We start from the raw sequence: 21,480 nt of genomic DNA, 5'->3' as shown, positions 1-21,480 counted from the left end.
TGGAAAAGATTAGCCAAGATGAAGGGAAAAGTGATGAACTTCTCATGGCCTGCTGACGATGTATACCAGGAGTGGACAAGAAAGTACATGGTGCTGGATGTAGAGCAGTTAGAAGAGGTTGCAATAGAACAACAAGTTGAGGAAGCTGCAAATGCTAAAAAGGACTTATAATCATTTCTTGGAAAAGGTTGTTGTTTGTAACAAACTTTCTTTTGAAAGGTCTGAAGCTTGTATGCATCCATGATATTATAAATGGATACCAGGACTTCTTTAAGGGGCATCGCAAGAATTTGTAAGAAAACTCTGCAGAAATTTATCTGGGATTTTCTAGTCTTATGGGGAATACTCTGAGTTTTGTAATATTTTCTCAAATTTAATATCAATATACAGACTATCAACTTTCGAGCCTAAATTTTGTGTTGTCTTCTGGTCTACTTGCAAATATTTACTGTTTTCAATATTAGTAATCTAGGGTTATTCATTTGAGTATGGATTGTAAGGCAATCTTAAATAGAGGTATTTCTTAGCTTTTCTCTCCAAGAGGGAAATTAAATACGCATGAAGCATTGCTATCAGTAAATTCCTTGTGGGAGATTTTGAATTTGATGAATGCAGTTTAGTTTTGATAAGGGTAAGTTCTTATGTATGTCAGGCATATGTGGTGTTTTATAGAAGCCGAGGTGATGGGATGTGTGGAGATATTTGATTGTGGGAGTATTGTTTAAACTTAGATGACTCTGTGGTTTGGATAAGGCACTGGTATCATTTGTGGTTACCTTTTACATATCTTGTAGGTCAATACTGAACATGAGTATAAGCTTTCTTTCTTTTTTTCATTTAGTTTTGAGGCGATAAGATTCATTGGTTTTCAGACTGGTTTACTGTGGATCTGTCTTTTAAAAGTATGAAGTCAATTCACATAAGGTATACCCGCCTGAACTATGGATAAGTTTGAAGTGTAGAAGGTTGTAAAACCTTGCCATATGTTGCTCTGAAGTCTCCTTCTCTTTGATCTCTCTTCTGCAGACAGAGTTTATCATTTTATTATAAGGGTTTTTTAAGGGGAATCATATTTTGAGAACAACAATCATCATCATCAATGTCTTCACCATCATCATCACCATCATCACCATCACCATCACCATCACCATCACCATCACCATCACCATCATCATCATCATCATCCTCTTCTTCTTCTTGTTCTTCTTCATCGTCATTGAGAAACTGTCGATCATGATCATCATCCACTTCATCTTCTACTTCTTCAATATCTTCTTCTTCGATATCTTCTTCTTCCATCACATTATACTTTATCGACCTTCCTCTTGGATCATGTCTAACAACAAATGACCAACCCGGTTTATGTGGAACCTCTGAGTAAAATACTTTCTCACATTGGCTTGGAAGAACATAGGGCTCATCCCCAACTGGTTCAAATGACCTTGTATTTAGCATTATAAAACCATTACCATGTTCAATAACAGCTCTATTAGGATCATTTTTATCCAATCGTAGCCTGTACCATTTGACGACGAACAAAACTAATTTGAAGGAATTAAAGTCACACTCAAGTATATCATCCAAAATGCCATAGTATCAATTTTGAGAATGTTGAGGATGAATGTCATTTATCGATGAAATATTTGTCACCTCAAAGACTGCAGTGATGCCAGAATCACAAGTTTTCTTCATGTCATCCAACTTTTTTATGCGAAATTTATGACCATTGCAGCACATAGCGTTGTGGTGTTTGACCTGTGATATGTAAAACATGTAAAATTTATTGTATTGTGAGTTGATAAACATATGGGTGATTAATAAATTTATACATGCCTGTTTATCTCTTAAACCATATGCTAAATCAATTTCCCTTTGCGTAACATTGGAATCTCCATTACAATGTGCTTCTTTAACCAATGAAGCCACACCTTCCCATGTTAACGTGCATCCAGAATGTTGACAACATTCAATCCATACCGTCATCCAATCAAGATTGTTTTCAATACACAAATGTAGTGCATCCCACTCTCGACCAACTGTACAAAAAATAAATAGACATCTTACAATGGATTTATGTTGAAGATTAAGAATTAATTAAATACAATATCTTATAATTACCTCTCACTTTCCTCAATCTACCTTTTCCCGTCAAGTACTCCCCTTCGAATTTGTTAATGGTGTTGGGATCCCAAATGCGATCCACATGGATCTTTGCTGCAAACTTAGGAAGATATTCAGAAATGTACACCATAGTCTGGTATACCATATATCCCTCCACCATAGAACCCTCAGGATGTGCTCTTTGTTGAACCAAAGCCTTCAAAAATTTCAAGTGCCTCTCAACCTTCCACATTGACCTAGTGTGTATAGGTCCACACAATTCAATCTCCTCAACTTGGTGTATGAGGTAGTGTTCTTGTGCATCGAAAAAAGATGGAGGTAGACACTTTTGCATTTCACACATTAAATGAGGAATTTTTCTCTTCCAATATTTTATATTGTCTTTATGGATTTCTTTGCATGACAACCACCTACAAGGTATTCAAGACACAAAAAAATATATTATATAACAAGTAAAACAAATCGCAAATATAATATCTATACAACAAACTAAACAAATATCACTACTTACCTCATGTATTTTCCAAGATCATATATGACTTGCTTGACATTATTGTCGAAGTCGTCTAGGAGAGATAGAGGTAGAATGTACTGCAACAATTATAAAATTATCTTTTCATTTTTTTGTAACATAATGAAAAGTACACGTACGCACAGTACTTAAATACATACTAAAAACACAAGAACATGAATTACCTTAATGAAGGTATGCCAATCATGCATTTTCATCCCTAGCCCAAATTCACTTTTATTTGATATGAGATTGTTTATGTTCGCAGCAAATCATGTGGGAAATCGAATTTTTCATATGACTTCTTTTATAGCATTGCTTTGCTGGTCCATTAATTAACCAAGGAAGCTCACTTATATTAATCTGGTCTCCATGGCTATTTGATTGAATGACATTTATCATTGCATGATTGGAATCCTGAATGTCACTACATATTTTGACAATTTTTTCTTTGTCACGCCTTCCATCCAATATTTTCCATACTGTCTCTGTTATATTCTTTCCAATATGCATACTATCAAACAAATGAACAATTTGTAACTGCTCGTAGTAGGGCAACCTACTAAATTTTCGGGGATAACTTTTTATTCCCTTAGGAAGGTGGTCATTTATGCCTTCATGACCTTCATGATCATCAATCACATCATTAGTAAACAAAACAAAATAGAAAAGATGTTTTATGACAAACCAATAGATGGAATGGCATTACCTTGACAATTAATTCTATTATATTCCAACTTCCACAGGTGAGGTGTCATTCTTCATGGCTTTGATGTATTCTCTTCTTTCCCGTTGAAAAGATGTTTTTCATTATTTCAATACTTATGATTTTTGTGGAGAAAGTGCCTATACTCATCAAACATCTGCTTTCGTAAACTTTTTGAATTACGAGATTTCATCTTTGGACCACAAATAGGACATGCAAATTTTCCCTTTGTTTGAAGACCTACCAGATAATGTATAATTGGATTAATGTGATAATTTTTTGAATTATAATGTTCATGCACAACTTAAACACTATAACATACCACAAAAATGTGTTAGCCTTGGGGCATCGTGTATTGTCCATAGAAGCATCGCATGGAATTGAAATTGTCTTTGTCCTATTGGTCTAGAGATGTCATACATAGTGACACCATTCCATAACTCTAGCAACTCGTCGATAAGAGGCACGATATATACATTCATATCTTTAACTTGGTACTTACCTAATCAAATGAACAAAAACATTACATAATTATTATGACCATTTTACTGCAATATTTATAATTAAATTTAGACAAATATATTTAAATGATAAAATACCTAGAACAATCATTGCCAACATTATGTGCTCCCTCTTTATTGACATCCACAGAGGAATGTTATTGTTGATAACAAAAACAAGCCACACTGAGTAAACAGATCTCATCTCTCCAAATGGATTGACACCGTTCGCTGCCAATGAAAGTCTGACATTACGAGGTTCTTCTTTAAAGTGTGGCCACTTTTCCTCTATGTCCATAAATGCTAAACCATCCGCAGGCATTCGAATAATGTCATCTTAACTTCTATTGCATGCATGGTAATCCATAAATTGTGCCAAGCTAGTGCACTTGAATAATTGTTGCATACGTGGAATAATGGGAATATATCGAAGAACCTTGCGAGGAACCTTTTTTGTTATTTGATCTGTTCGATATCTATTGATATGACATTTAGGGCATTCAGTTCAAAATTCATGTTGTTTGTGATATATAATATGATCATTGGGACAAGCATCTATTTCTTGATATTCCATTCCAATATCTTTCATAACGATAGATAATTCTCGGTATGAGCAAGGTAGAATATTTGATGGTGGTAACAAAAACTCACCTATCAATCTACAGCGAAAAAATATAATTTGTTATAATAAAGAATATTAATGGTACAACATGATTCATAGTTTATTATGACATATATGACATGCCTTAACATACGTGGCATTGTTATGTTGGATAAACCATTCATAACCTTCAAGCTCACCAACAACAATATAGCAGAGAGAAGAGTTGCCTACGAGCCTTCGTAAAGGGCCTCAGATGCCTTCTCAACTAGAGGGACATCATGAACAACATCAAGGTCATCTTCATCATCATGATTAGCTACACGAGTACTAAATGAGTCATGGATCAATGTATTTGTACCATCATCTTCAATTGTGTTTTCTGGCTCATGATCATCATCTTCCATGGGATCATTATCTTTAGCTTCAATATTCACACCTCCATGTTCGTCCACTTTGAAAACCATATTCTCAGGGTTGTGTTGATCCATATCATGTGCTCCAGGGTGCTCAACCTATATAAAATTGATAAACCTAAATAAACTGTGATCATAATCTCATCATCACGTGATTTATTATGTATATAAATTGTCAAAATGATATAATGAAAAAATTACCAGTGGATGATAATCATGTCCACCTTCAATGTGACCATGCAGCCTACAATGTTTCTTCATTGTTTTGATTAGAAGTCTTCTAGTCTTTAACCCCTTACAAATTTTGCATGGACAATAAGATTTTCCATCACCTTTTCTTTTCAAGTTAGACCACAATCTAGCAACTGTCTCCTTATTTTGTTGTTCGTTGATATTGTCTGACATGGTCTTTCTTCACAAATTATCATCATTGAACAAAGCATCTTATTGGATTTAGATTTCTAGTTTGCTTATTTCGCATATAAGCTCGCCCAAATATTTTATAGTTATTTTTCATCAAGATTCCCTCAGGAGCTGGCAGATCCTGCTTCCATACTTTAATTCTATTTTCTCAAAGGACAATCCTAAAAATCCATGCATTTCAAATAACTTTTTACACCTTTTTTGGTTGTGGTGGCATCATAGAGAGTTTACATCAATAAATGAAGAACATGCCAATGCTTTTAATGTAGCAGTAGAAGTCTATCTCTTATTCAATATCTCTAGTGAAACCCCCATGATCTTTTGTTGGAGTAGAATTTGTTATATTCTAGAAAGGGTCTTGTCCTTTTTTGATGTGATATTCATCTACCTCAAGAAATAACTGTTCTTTTCTCCAACAAGAAGTGGAACTAAATGAAGATCTAGCACCATGAAATGAATCCTCAAAAGGATTACTATAGTTAGTTTTGGTAGATAATGATCTGGGTAAAATACTAATGTGGCTTTAGGAAACATTATGTACTAGCTTAGCATACTCTAACAACTTTGGTGCAACATGCTACATCCAATTAAGTCTCCATTGGTATCTCTATTGTGTTTATGGATTGGGTTTCAATGTACTCTTTTTATACACAGATTTTACTTTCAACTAAGGAGGTTTGTATGTACTTGCTTGTCTTTCAATTGTATTCCTATTTCAAGAATTTCTTCTATCAACAAATCATGTGTTGTAAGTTGTACAAGTGGAAGCTTGAACATGCCTTCCATGCTAGCCTTATTGATACGTTCAACATCATCTTGTGCAACAAATCTTTAGAACTCCACTATTTCATTGAAGAGTGAGTAGTAGGGACAATCTAGGACACTTACAAAGGTTTTGCAAGAGAGATAAATAGACCTAAATATTATGGCTTAATAATGATCAATAGGTAAATAGATAAGAAACTCTCAATATCAAAATGAATTTCTCAATTGTCTTTACTAGAAATGGATAGATCTGCTAATAATGGCTTTATGACTGTATGTCAACTTTAGACTCAATCCAAGAAGAGCTAGAACTAATATGTGATATCTAGATTTATTATCTCTATAATATAACAATCCCATAATTATGTTTCCATGCATCTATACCACAACAAAAACATCATGCTAGTGTTCAACCATAGCAATTGATATCCTAATTATAGAATGTGAAATATGCACATAACTATGAATAAAGATTAAGAAAAACAAAGAAAGATGCTTATTGCAAACATAAATGAATAATGGACAAGAATTGAATTCATTATAGATAGTTTTGAATATCAAATTCACTTATTTGTGTGCATTTACTAACTCATGTACTTGTGGCCAACCATTTATCTCTTTCATAAATTAAACACTTATTAATAACATTAAATGGCTGAGTAATTATGTTTTAGTTGAAATTGAAAATAAAATATTTTATTTCAGGACAGCTCACACTATTCCCTATCATATTTTAGACTCTCGGTTTTGTTAGTAGTGGTTTGATGTCTTTGGAGCTGATCATTGCATTTCTTTAGTTACGTTTGCCAGTGTACTCCCAGCCTATGCCAAAATGGGAGCTTTGGAACAAGGTATGGACATCCATCAAAGCATAAAAGATAGAGGAATTTTGTTAGATGTAGTTGCTATTGCACAAAATGGATTTGTTGAGAAGGCTTTAGAAACTTTCAAGAAAATGCAATCGGCAGGTGTAAAGCCTAATTCCATGACCATTGCTACTATCCTCCCTTCTTGTGCCAAAATGGGAGATTTGGAACAGGCTATGGACATTCATCGAAGCATAAAGGATAGAGAAATTTTGTCAGATGTTGTAGTTGTAACTACCCTGGTAGACATGTATGCAAAATGTGGAAGCATAGACAAGGCACATGAACTGTTTGATAGAATGCCTAAAAGAAATGTTGTATCATGGACTGCAACGATTGCTGGAAATGTACAAAATGGATTTGTCAAAAAGGCTTTAGACACTTTCAAGCAAATGAAATTGGAAGGCATAAAGCCAAATTCCACAACCTTTGCTAGCATCCTCCCTGCCTGTGCAAAAATTGGAGCTTTGGAACAGGGTATGGACATCCATCAAAGCATAATGGATAGAGGAATTTTGTTAGGTGTTGTACTTGCAAATCCCCTACTTGACATGAATGCAAAATGTGGAAACATGGACAAGGCTCGTGAATTGTTTGATACGATGTCACAAAGAGATGTGATCTCACGTGAACAATCAACACGCGTATATATGGGAGGAAGGGATTGCTGCTACAAAATTGAACACTCACTCCTCAATCATAGTTCTATGGTTTTACGAGATTAAACTAGGACAATTAACCACCACATGTATATTTTTTGCAACATGAAATTAAAAACTAGGGCAATTTGAATCTACCTCCTGTGCAGGATTGCCTTTGACGCAGGTTTGATGTTCTTGGGGGTTGAATTCACCATTGATGCCTACGCAGGATTGCAATTCACAAATGAATTCCCCGCCTCTTTTTTATTTTGTAATGGTCATTGTCGTTGGAATTACGATGAACTCAAGCACTTTTTTGAAAAAAATAAAATTCTCATTGCTAATGCCTTCTTCGTCAAAACCAAATGGGAAATTTTTGTCGGAATTATGATGAATGCGGGCATTTTTTCAAAAAAAAACAAATTTGGCCACAATATACCTTCTCTGTTGGAAACCTCAGTCGAAAATCTAGTCCAAATGTATTAGTGTTAGTTCCTTTCTTCTGCATACACACTCTGCAGGTATCAACCCTCTTATCTAGTCTGGAAAGAATCACATATCTTTGCACTTAGATACACACACAACATTTGCCAACAACTTCAACATGAAACACAACATCGACCTTATAGGAAACAGATAGGTCAGTAACATAAACCCTAAACCCCAAACATTTAGGTTGAGCGATTTAGTCGGTTCAATCCTGACCATTGAACACTTTGCATTTGAATACAACACTCTTGAACAGATCTCAAGACATTCTCCATCATTCATTCTTCACCGCTTCTTGGAGGTGATAACCCATCACACATTCTCCACTGTTTGTAGAGACTTCGCACATTCCCAAGGTAGATAGAATCAATCTCCTTCATGCAAGATCCTTCACGTGCACGAGGCTGACGTGGCAACATGATCTAATCTCCATTACAATGCTAACTCATCACACAATGCCATTGGTTGAATCACATAGGCTCAAAACACTTCAACCGGAAACCCTGAAGCTAAGACTACCAACCAGTAGTCATACCTTATTAAACCACTTCACCTTTAGCACATATATCAGTTCTCATCATTATACCGGTTCAATTTACCAGTTGCTTCACTTCAATAATCTTGTTCACTCTTCATCATGTTACCGGTTCACTCTTCGGCATATTACCGGTTCTCTTTCAGCATATTACCGATTCTCTCTTGAGTATATTACTGGTTCATTATTTCAACATATTGACATCAATGACAATATAATATCATCATGTCAACATATTCTACACATATGCCAACAAGGATCAACCTTTCCAATTGAATCATCTCTTTTGATATAGCATTTACTTCGGAAAATTCTAAAATACTTAACAATAGGTATATGTCCAAACCATAGTTCATAAGGTGTCTTACCGGTTTCACCTTTGATGTGAACTCTGTTGAATGTGTAGACTGTTGTACTCATAGCTTCTCTCCAGTAGATATGAGGCAATTTGGCTTCCATCATCATAGATCTAGCTGCATCCAAAATGGTTTTATTCTTCCTTTCAACTACTCCATTTTTCTGTGGAGTCGTAGCTGCAGATAGTTGTCTCCTGATTCCATTTGTCTCACAATGACTATTAAATTCATGAGAAGTGAATTCACCACCATGATCTGATCTTAGACATTTGGTTTTCAATCCAGTTTCTATTTCAACCTTCGCTTTAAAGACCTTGAATTTCTCAAAAGCTTCAAACTTCTCCCTTAGAAAAGTCACCCACATCATTCTAGAATAGTCATCAATAATCAGCATGAAATACCTATCACCTTGAAAGCTTCTAGTCCTTTCTGGACCACATAAGTCAGTGTGAGTCAAATCAAGTACATCATTAGATTTATCATGTATTCTCTTAAAATAACTTCTGACTTGCTTACCCAATTGACATTCCTTACATATTGGATTATGAGGCTTCATAATCTTCCATATATCTCTAACTGCCTTAGTTGAACTGATCTTAACAATACAATTAAAATTAACATGACACAAGCTCTTATGCCATATCCAACTCTCATCAATGTGAGCAATCAAACATGTCTTATTACATGTGTTCAAGTGAAAGATATTACTTCCTATCTAAATATTGGTTGCAATCTCCAAACCAATCTTGTTGGTGATTTTGCATTTTCTATCTTTAAATTGAAGTTGAAAATCCTTATCAACTAATTGACCAACACTCAAAAGATTATGCCTTCAACCTTCTATATAATAGACATTATCAGTGTTATGCTTACCATCCAAAGAAATAATACATCTACCTTTGATCATACATGCCTTGTCATCTCCAAATCTGACTTGACCGCCATTATATTCTTGCAAGGACAAAAATTTCCCTTTATCTCTAGTCATATGATGTGAGCATCCACTATCAATTACCCATTCATCCTTATCTTCAACTTTTTCTACCAGGGCCTTTTCTTCATTCTTGATAGTCGGCTCTGGTTCATCTTCCTTCAAAGAATAGAACATCCATTCCTTTCCATTTCCAAATCCACTAGCAGAGTCTTTTGTCAGTTCATCTCTAGAGTCATTAGTTACTCCTTCCTCATCTGCTATGTAGCATTGTTTACTTTTCTTGAATCTATATCTGTTTGGGTTAGGCTTAAAAGATTTCTTAACTCTTTCCTCAAACATTGCATTCCTTTCAGGACATCTAGATGCAAAATGACCAATATTATTACATGCAAAATATTTAAAAGGTGTTTTTCTTTCATACTTACTTCCAGTTGGTCCTTTAGGTACTCTTCTAGCAAATAAGGCTTCAAGTTTCTCAAGTTCTTCATCTTCTTTCCTCATGTCTTCCAATTATTTTACATACAGGGCTTTCCAGTCACTTTTGCTAGTAGATGTTGATGATGATGCATGAAAAGAAGGTTCAAACTTTACAATTCTCAAAGATCCAATTTCTTCAAGCTCAAAGGCAGATAATTTCCCAATCAGAATGTCTCTATTAACTGAGGTGTTTGCCATTGTTGTTAACTCATTAATAGCAGTTGCCTTCATCTTGTAAGCTGGTGGAAGGGCTCTCAAGACTTTGGAAACTATTTCATCTTCACTTAGAAATCCTCCACAACATTGAATTCCCATAACAATCTCATTTAATCTTTCCATAAACACAACAATTCTTTCATTATCTTCCATTTTCAAGTTTTTATACCTTACTCGGTAACCATCAATTTTAGCAATTTTGATAGTAGGGTCACCATCATTCAGAGTTTGCAATTTGTCCCACATAGCCTTAGCCGATGATTTGTCAGTCAATCCCATGATCTGTTGATCAGTAAGTGCACACAAGAGGGATTCTCTAGCTCTGCAATCATTTTCAATATTCTTATCCAAGTCTGCAGGAGTAGGATTGCTAGATGTCAGATCATAAGGTGTGTATCCTTTCTTAGTGATCTCCCAAATAAAATTCCAAGACATCTAAGATGAGTCTCCATTCGAATTTTCCATATCCCATAATTTGTTCCATCAAGCTTAGGGATTTCTCTTCTGAAAATAGTTGTCGGTGGATTAGAAGTGTTAGTTGCCATAGGATCTACCCCAAGTGGTTAAGATTTTGCAAAGAGGACCAAAGCTCTGATACCAATTGTTAGGATAACCGATGAACAACTGAGAGGAGGGGCTGAATTAGTTGTTAATAGATTGTATCTTTTAATCCATAATACAACCTTAAACAAATCAAGTACCGATAAAACATATACAAATGTCGGTATGGAAAGATACTGGTAAACAATATAGCTTAACAATTAACCAGATAATCAATGTAAAGAAACCATACCACATAACACCATGATTTGTACGTGGAAAACCAAAAAAGGGAAAAACCACGGTGGGAAGCCTACCCACAGTCAGATGATACTTCTGTAGAAAGCATGTGTTACAAGAGGGGCCTGCACTTGCAAGAAGGCACATTACCTAGAGCCTAGTGCTCATTACAAAAGAGTCTCACTGACTATAGAGAGGCTACAACCATCTCAAGATAAATGGACAACAATCCAATAGAGCGAACTGCTGGAAATAAAATCTACCATACCTAATTACAGTTTCGGTTAAGTTCAGTGCCGGAGGACTAAATCCTAATCTGAATCCAATTCGATCACCAATGATCGATAAACTCCTCTACCTGAATGATATTACAATATTTGCACATTACATTCCTTGACTATGAAATTTTCATATAACTATGATACTTTACAAAGAGTTTCTACCCCTTATTTATACAAACCCTAAGGCCTAAACCGATTAGGTTGGCCACCAAAAGATATTACAATAAAATCATTAGATAATTCCATTTACAATGATATTCCATGTTGGCTTAAGACCAAAACAATAATAACAAACCCATAAATCATCTTGAATCATCCTGGTAACGTGTACAGTACACGTTAGCATGATACCGATCCATAACCTAGATAGGTATCGGACCTATTCTGGGTCCACCACGCTAAAGAAATGTCTTCAAGCAATTGAAGCACGATAAAAGAACATCTTTAGCATCCTGAAATCCATGAAGAAGCTGCACCAACACCAATTATGCATCTTGTCACAATTCCTCAATGAAAGCTCTACTGGTAAAGCCTTAAACTAGTATTGGTAAAGGTTTACCAGAGTGTATGATAGCATCTGATTACCAAGCCAATACCAACTTACCAAAACATGCTCATAGAGCATCTTTACTGATCCAAACATGCCAAAAGTGTCCAACGGATAGTCTCTTCTGCCGGTAACACTAGATCTTCTACCAGTAACCAAAACTTTTCTGTTGGTAACCAACCATAACAACTAGTGTTGACATCAATGAAAAAACATCAATGCAACACATAATCAATTCATCCATAATGCCAACAAAATCTTCTTTCTATTAGATCTGATAACCGATATACATGCATAGGATAGTTAAAGGGAAAAGTTTGTAAACCACTTATTCACCCCCCCCCTCTCAGTGGCACATTGTGTCTAACAATAAAGTTACCTTTTCCTATCTATGCAATCTGCAAACCTAAGAGAAACTTCATCTCACCGATCATAGACATCTCAAATTCTTTCTTCATATCACTGGCAAACTTCATACTCATGTCATCATCACCACCAAAAATAATGTCATCAACAAAGACTTCAACACTTAGAATGTTATCATTTTTAATTTTAAAGTACATATTACTATCAACAACACCTTTAGAAAATCCCAATTTCAACAAGTATTTGTCTAATCTATCATATCAGGCTCTAGGAGATTGTTTCAATCCATAAAGTTCTTTCTTCAACTTACATACCATGTCTCTATCATTCGATAGTGAAAATCCATCAGGTTGTTTAATGTAAACTTCTTCCTCTAGATCACCATTCAAAAATGCAGATTTGACATCCATTTGATATACCTTGAAATCTTTATAAGAAACATAAGCAAGTAACAGTCTAACAGCTTCAATTCTGGCAATCATAGCAAAAGTTTCCTCATAATCAATCCCTTCTTGTTGTGAATACCCTTTGCAGAACAGTCTAACTTTATTTTTGACTACTTCACTGACTTCATTTAGTTTGTTCCTGAAAACCCACTTAGTATCAATAACATTTTTATCCTTAGGTCTAGGCACAAGTTCCCAAGTGTTATTCTTTTCAATATGGTCTAACTCTTCTTCCATGGCTCTTATCCAGTTTTCATCTTTATAGGCTTCACCAACATCTTTAGGTTCAAATTTGGAAATTAAACATACTTCTTCTACAACTAACCTTCTTCTAGTCATCACACCTTTACGCTTATCACCAATAATCTAATTCTCAGAATGATTCAATCTTACATACCTCAGAGTCTTTTGATTTTTTTGATCCTCAGGTTCCTACACATCATCACTAGCAGTAGTAACATCTAGATTAATACTCTACCATATCATTCTTCTTAGGCTCTGCAGGCTGAATAGGAGCTAAGACAACATGTTGACCATCATTATAAGCTCGAATCTCCTTCCCAAGGTTCTCATCCACTTTCACATTTGCACTTTCAACTATCTTTCTTAGTCTCTTATTATAGCACCAATAAGTTTTATTCTTTGTATAATATCCCAGAAAGATAGCTTCATCACTTCTAGCATAAAACTTTCAAAGATACCCATCTCTCTTGATATAACATTTGTTACCAAAAACTTTGAAATATTTCATAGTTGGAACATGACCAAACAAAAGCTCATAAGGGGTCTTACCGGTATCACCTTTGATATGAACTCTGTTAATTGTATAGATCGCACTGCTAATAGTTTCTCTCCAGTAGACCTTTGAAACATTTTATTAAATCAACATGGTTCTTGCAACATCCAAAACAATACTAATCTTCCTTTCAACAACTCCATTCTATTGTTGGGTTCTAGGAGCAGATAGTTGTCTTCCGATTCCATGCATGTCATAGAACGAGTTGTACTCACCAAAACATATTCTCCACCTCTATCAGATATCAAACACTTCAGCTTCAATCCAAACTCAATTTCAACTTTATCTTTGAATATCTTGAATTTCTCAAACATGTCTGATTTTCCTTCAAAAAGATAACCCACATTATTGTAGGATAATCATTAATTAGGAGCATAAAGTATCTATCGCCCTGCATACTTCTAACATTTGTAGGTCGACACATGTCAGTATGCACAAGATCTAGCAATCCATTAGATGTATACCATTTACTCTTGAAATAAATCCTTGTTTTCTTACCCAACTGACATTATTTACATACCAGATTAATAGGTTTAACAGTCTTAGGCATATCTCTAACAACTTGTGTAGAATTGATTTTAATCAATGAATTAAAGTTTACATGACACATTCTTATATGCCACAACCAACTCTCATCTATCTTAGCAATCAAACAAATTTTCTCACCAACATTCAAATGAAAAATGTTACCTTCAATCTTAGTTCTAGATGCAATCTCTATACCAGAGGCATTTAAGATCTTGCATTTACCATCCTTGAATTTTACATCATAACCCTTATCAACCATCTGTCCAACACTCAAAATATTATGCTTCAAACCTTCAACATACAAGACATCATCACTGTTATACTTACCATCAAAAGAAATAGAATCTTTCCCATGGATCACACAAGCTTTGTCATCTCCAAATCTAACTATTCCACCATCATACATTTCCAAGCTTACAAATTTGCTTTTATCACCGGTCATATGATGTGAATAGCCACTGTCAATCACCCATTCACCCATCTCTTCTACTTTAGCAGCCAAAGCTTTCTCCTCAAGAGAACAACTAGTGGAATCGATGGGTACATGTCTATCTTCTTTAGTGACAATAAACACAACTTCAACTCCTTCTGATTCATCATCTGTAACACCTTCATCTGCAGCATAGTAACAGTTCTTTTGGTTCCTAAAATTCTAGTTAGACTTATAAGGCTTATCATACTTTTCATGCTTGTCATATCTATCATTCCTATCATTCTTATCAAACTTATCATGTCTGTCATACTTAGCCATTCTCTTTGGACATCTAGAAGAAAAAATTCCTATCTTATCATAAGAAAAATATTTTAAGGGCAACTTTCCATCATACTTACCGGAACATTTAGGCAATCTATGGGCAATCAATGCTTCAATCTCATCAAGTTCTCTTTCTTTCTCTGCTATCTATCTTCTTTCTCTTTCATATCTGGATATCCTGCACTCATCAGGATCATATTTCTTCTTACCAGATACTGATGTTGATGCTCTTAATGCAGTCTTAGACTTTCCATGTGATTCTACAAATTCATTCAGCTCAAATGTAGCAAGTTTTCTAACTAACATATCTCTTGTTACTTTAGTCATACTCTGGATCTCATCAATAGTAGAAACCTTATTTTTATAAGCAGGAGGCAAAGATCTCAACACCTTAGCAACAATCTCATCTTCTTCAATCTTTCCACTGAAATTCCTGATACCAAGGACAATTTTATTCACCTTATCCATGTATGAATGTATGTTCTCATCATCTCTCATCTTCAATGTCTCATACTTTCCCTTCAAGCTCTGCAACTTAGCAACTTTCACTTGACTACCACCTTCATACAGGATCTCAAGCTTATCCTAGATTTCATGTGCGGTTTGAAGTCCCATAACATTTGTCATTGCAGAATCAGTCAGGGCACTAAGAAATGCTTCCTTCACTCTGATATTATATACTACTTCCTTAACCTCATTAAGAGTAGATGGTCCATTCTGGGGAACAACATAGACATTCTTAGTAATCTTCCAGTAATCCTCTCCAAGACATTTCAAGTGCACCTCCATCTAGCTCTTCCATATTGTATATGTACTTCCATAAAACCTCATACTATCCTTCTTGAAAAGGATTTCTTGAGCTACCATACCAGAACTCCTCAAGTGATTAAGCTTCTACAGGAGGATCTAGCTCTGATACCAATTGTTAGCAGCAATCAAGAAGGGAGACTGAGAGGGGGGGTGAATCAGTCTTCACTGGATGCAAAAAATTACTCCAAATCATAAACTGATAAACTACAACAATAAATAGATAAGAAAATTAACAACACAACACACAACAAATGTGGAAAACCTAGTTAAGGGAAAAACCATGGTGGGAACCTACCCATAGTAAGATGATACTCTGTAGTAGTATGTGGAAAAATTACACAAGGGAATGCACATGCATTGAGGAACACTACCTAGAGATCACTGCTCAAAAGATATATGCTCAGAAGAATACAACCCTTAAGGAAGCCTCATTGACTTACAATATGAATCAAACTACAATCTAGAAGAAATGAACTGAAAGAATAGCATCTCCAAATGCCTGATTACAATTCTGGTTAAGCACATATATCGGCTCTGCAACACCAATCTCACCACAAACTCAACACCAAAGGATAAATCTCTTGTTTGCACATTCACCTCTCTCTAATAATGTAGACATGATACCAACACCTAAATTACATGAATATCTCACCTATATATACAAATCATCAATCTTTATAACAAGGATTGTTAAACCCTCAACTCACAATTACAAAAAATACATTGCATGATACAAGGATTAACCACCTAACCAATATTATGATTTACATTACATTGCATGGACCTAATTCAAATTCCTAAATGATCACATCCACCTGAAATCATGCCAAGATCAACTGCAACATGTTGCACCACCAAAAATACCGCATAACACAAAAATCATCATCAATTCATAGAAGTCACCAAAAACTCACACAATGATCAATGTAGATCACCAAAACAAATAGGACACAACTAGGAAACACCATCAAGTACATTAGAACCATCACCAATAGTTGCACCAACACCTCTTATCAAATCTTCATCGATCAACATTTGAAAGCTCAAGAAAATAACCAATCAACAACTGTCACAAAGAAAGATAACTTATTCATCACCAAATCATGAACCATCTAAAATTAAGATACATAATATCATCTTAAAAAACATCCCAAAACCTCAGCTCAAGATCTGATCACACCAAAATATATCGGAGGAAATATTGGATTCTGCAAAACAGTGATTAGAAAAAACAAACTATAAAACCGTATCAAAAGATCTTTCCAAACTCACCGAAATAAATCACAAGAATATGTTGACATCAATGACAACAATATATCCTAATAGTAGCAATCACAACAACCAAATCCAACAACCTCCCAAATTTGTCATCTCCAAATCTTACTATTCCACCATCATATCTCTCCATATTCACAAATTTGCTTTTATCGCCAGTCATATGATGTAAACAACCGCTATCAATCACCCATTCATCTTTCTCTTCAACTTTAGTAGCTAAATATTTCTCCTTAATATTGCAACTTGCAAAATCAACAGGTACCGGTCCATCTTCTTTGATTCCTAACGCTTGTAGATTCTTAGGAGTTATCATTGATGGCATCTTAGTCTTCTGATCTGATCTGATATGAAGTTTTGGTTAACCATATGTCTTGTGCTTCTAAACTAAGACTATTCTGATTGAATAAAAAATAGGTTTTAAGGACCTAAAACCATTACATCATAGAAAGGAAAAGAGTAGCAAAAGGAATTAAAGTCCGCATACATAGCAACTGGCCAAAAGACTAGCGAATAGAAAGAACAGCAAAACAACAAAACACAACAAAGAAACCGAGGAGACACTACATAGCAATTTTCTTTAGTAGATCCTCTACCTTTATCACCAGCTCATCATAGGTCACCCCGACAGCTTTTAGCTCTTCCAGATCCTTATTCATTTTCTTTTCCTTCCTCTTGCCTCTGCTGCAGGTTTTGGGGCCTTGAGCTTCCCCTATTCCTTCGGCGTCCAGATCAATTTCCTGGATTTCCTTGTCCTCATCAAGCTTACTGATGAGGGTATGAGTATTATTGGCTGAGATTTTCAGAATACTAAGGCTCTGCTCCACAATATTCTTAAGGCACTCCTCAATTTTTTCCACTTTGGTGACTGTATCCGAGAGTGTTTTTTCACTAGTTTCCGCAAGGCTTTTTCTGTCCAGCATCTCCTTTTCAATCTTCTCAAACCTGGGGTTAAAAGCATCTCTGATGTCTTCCACTTTAGCAATAGTGTTTTTCAGGTCCTCGATATAGTTAGCCATTATATTCCCCTCTCCAATATTAATGGTCTCCAGAATCAGGACTCTATTGCATAGTTTTTTATACTCATCCACAGCTTTCTTGGAACCATCAATGAGCCATTCAATCGTTTTCATAAAACCATTCAAGGCCTCGGGAGGAGGGCCATAAGAGGGAGTCACTTTTCCAGGGGTTACTTGTTCATCTTTAGGGATATGGAGGGTAGAGATAGTGTCGACAGCCCTAAGAGTCTCTTCCATTGTCTCCTTATCCAAGTTGTGCTCGGCTTCAAGGGTCCTAGCTTGCTTGTCAACTTCTGGTTCCTTGCCAGTCTCCTCTTTTTTCTTATGCTTCTTCCGGGTCTGGGCTTGGTTTTTACTTTTCTTCTTCAGCAACCCCTTAGGGTTCTTCTTCTCCTCAGAATAATCTGAATCCTCTTCTTCTGAAGAGATGTTGATCAAGGGTTTGCTTAGAAGTTTTTTGCCCTTAGAAGATGAGGGTTTTGATTTTCTCTTCTTACTACTCTCATACTCTGAGTCATTAGAGCTATCCTCATTATCAGACAAGGAGTCATTATCGGGATCCTCCTCCTCTAAAAAAGAAAAATCAGACATATCTTCCTTAGAGTCCATAGAGAGCTGCATCTGGTTAATTTGATTGGCCTTTAAATGGTCATAAATGAGGACCATAAGACCTTGGTGCATTGCGGTATCGCCCAGAGGATTCTCTTTGTAGGCTTTTATGGAGGCATTCATTGAGAAAAGCAAGAAATAAGGAAAATTCACCTTATCATTATGCCTAAAATGGTTTAACAGAACAAAATGATACCCATAGACTTTCGTAAACCTACCATCTAGAGTTATATACCGCATTAAAACAAAGAGAATTTCCTACCAGGGTTTGGCAAAAGCCCTAGGTGGGTAATAGGTTTTGCTCAACTTTACCAGTCTTTTTTTCTCTTTCTTAGTAACTAGGTACCTTTCAATGGCTTCCCTGCTGACCTTCCTATCTTTGTAGAAGTTGCAGCCTTCTCTGTTGAGAACCGTAGCTTTAGCAATTAAATCTTCATCAATTTCCACCATTTGATCACCCATTTTTAGCATACACTTCTTCCAATTTTTGTAGAAGAGGCTAGTTACCATTCCATCATGGTCGTGTAGTCTCTCTATGAAGTTCGACAGACCACCCTTCTGCAAAATACTCCACACCTCATCCTTCTGTCTCCACTCCTTGCAACTACTTGGCTCATATCGTCTCCTATTTCCACCCATGGTGTCACTTCTCATAGTCAAATTTTGAAAATTGCAAAGCTGGTAAAACAAAGAGCTTTTCGGAGCTAAAACAAATACCTAGAAAGCATGTGATTTGTTGGCCTTAATGATCTGATTGATTATAAAACAATTTTTGATGGCATTGATGTTATAATGAGTGATTTTCTCATTATAGAAATAACTCGAAGTGCTTACATCAGTACTTTTCATAATTACCCTGTCAATCAAGAGTCTTTGGGGTACTTTGATATCTTTCATCACTTATAATTTGTCTGACATCTTTGGGGATTCTGCTCTCACCCATCCATGTGGTAATTGTCCCATTCTTAACTGCCACATTTGCAGCCCAATCAGCAGAACAGTTGGCCTCCTAATAGATATGGGATATATGGAATTTTTTAAAGGTTCTAATGATGTCAATAGCAGAAATGATTATGTTGTGAATCGACCATGAGGGTTTTGAAGTCCCATTGAGGCACTTTATTATATTATTTCAGTCCCCCTCTATCCAAAGATAGGGGCAATTCCATTTTTTGGCTAGGATAATGCCTTGAAGAGCTGCCATGGCTTCCACTTTATGATTGGTTTGTGTACCAATAGGGACAGAAATCATCTCTTTGCAAATGCCTCTATGATCTCTAAGAATAGCTCCACAGCCTGAAGGACCTAGGTTTCCTTTGGCTGCACCATCAAAATTGATTTTGAGCCAGCCTTGGGGAGGGGTTTGCCATTTAGCTTCAAGCCTTTTATTATAGCTGAGATTAGGACCATCAGTGGTCTTCATATTCCATGCCCTTAAGATATTTTACTCTAGGGAGTTGTTTGAGTAACAAGACCCCTCCATGATTCCTATATTTTCCTAGATAGCCCTTTGAATTTTCTAGAAAACAATATCATGATTTAGGGAAACATCCCTGAAGATTCGGTTGTTTCTTTCTTTCCAAAGACCCCACAAAATGTGAGGAAGAGAGAGCTGCCACATACATCTTAGAAAAGAATTAGTCCATTGAATTTGCCAGGAGGAGAACAAATCTCTGATGTTACTAGGAAACACCCAGGCTAAACTAAAGCTCTTGAGGAAACTTTCCCAAACAGAGGTTGAGAATGAACAGTGGAGGGCAAGGTGGTCCACAGACTCTTCCTCTTGAAAGCACAATACACACCTGTTTGGAAGGGTAAAACCTCTACCTTTTAGGTTGTCAACAGTAAGGATCTTATTTTGGAGGATAGTTCAGAAGAAAAAATTGATTTTGGGAGTGAGACCTTTTATCCAAGCTTTAGACTAGAAAGGATTTATAGGAGGGGGGGGAATAGGACACAATACATCAAAGACACAGTTAAAATGCCTTTGGGATCATGCTTCCAAATCAGGGAGTCCTCTTCATTATTCAGCCAAATAGTAGACAGATGGGTCTTGAGCTTAGAAAGGCTAGGGTGGATACTATCAAAGTTCTACCAATTGTTCTCATCCCAGTAATTTGCCACTAAGCAGCCAAAAGAGCCAATACAGGAAGGGGCATGGGAGGCCCATTCATGGGAATCCATTAGGGGTTTATCAAAAAGCCAGGGATCCACCCAGAATCTAACTTTTCTACCATTTCCAAATTTCCATATCACTCCTTTAGCAATCATATCTTTACATTTAGAAACATGGTTCCAAATATGGGATCCATTTATGCTGAAATCTGAATTAAGAAAAGAAGAGAGAGAAGAAGATAGGAGGGAATACTTACTTCTCCAAATTTTGCACCATTCAGAATCAGAATGAAACCATCTCCAAGCTTGTTTGGACAAGAGAGCTTCATTTAAAGTACGAATCCTCCTCAGACCCAGACCACCTTTGCTTTTCGGCCTACAGACCTGATCCCATGCCACCAAGGACATTATTTGCTTTTCCTCAACCCCAGACCATAGGAATCTTCTTTTAATTTTCTTAATAGCTTCAGCATACTTGACTGGAATTCTAAAGAGACTAAGAGAATAAATAGGAATACTTTGAAGAGTAGCCTTAAGGAGAAGGAGCTTACCAGCTTGACTTAAGAGGGCCCCTTTCCAACCTGCAAGTTTTTTGTG

This window comes from Cryptomeria japonica, chromosome 9 (genome assembly GCF_030272615.1).
Source record: "Cryptomeria japonica chromosome 9, Sugi_1.0, whole genome shotgun sequence".
Lineage (NCBI taxonomy): Eukaryota > Viridiplantae > Streptophyta > Pinopsida > Cupressales > Cupressaceae > Cryptomeria > Cryptomeria japonica.
Note: the sequence above shows the minus strand (reverse complement) of the source record.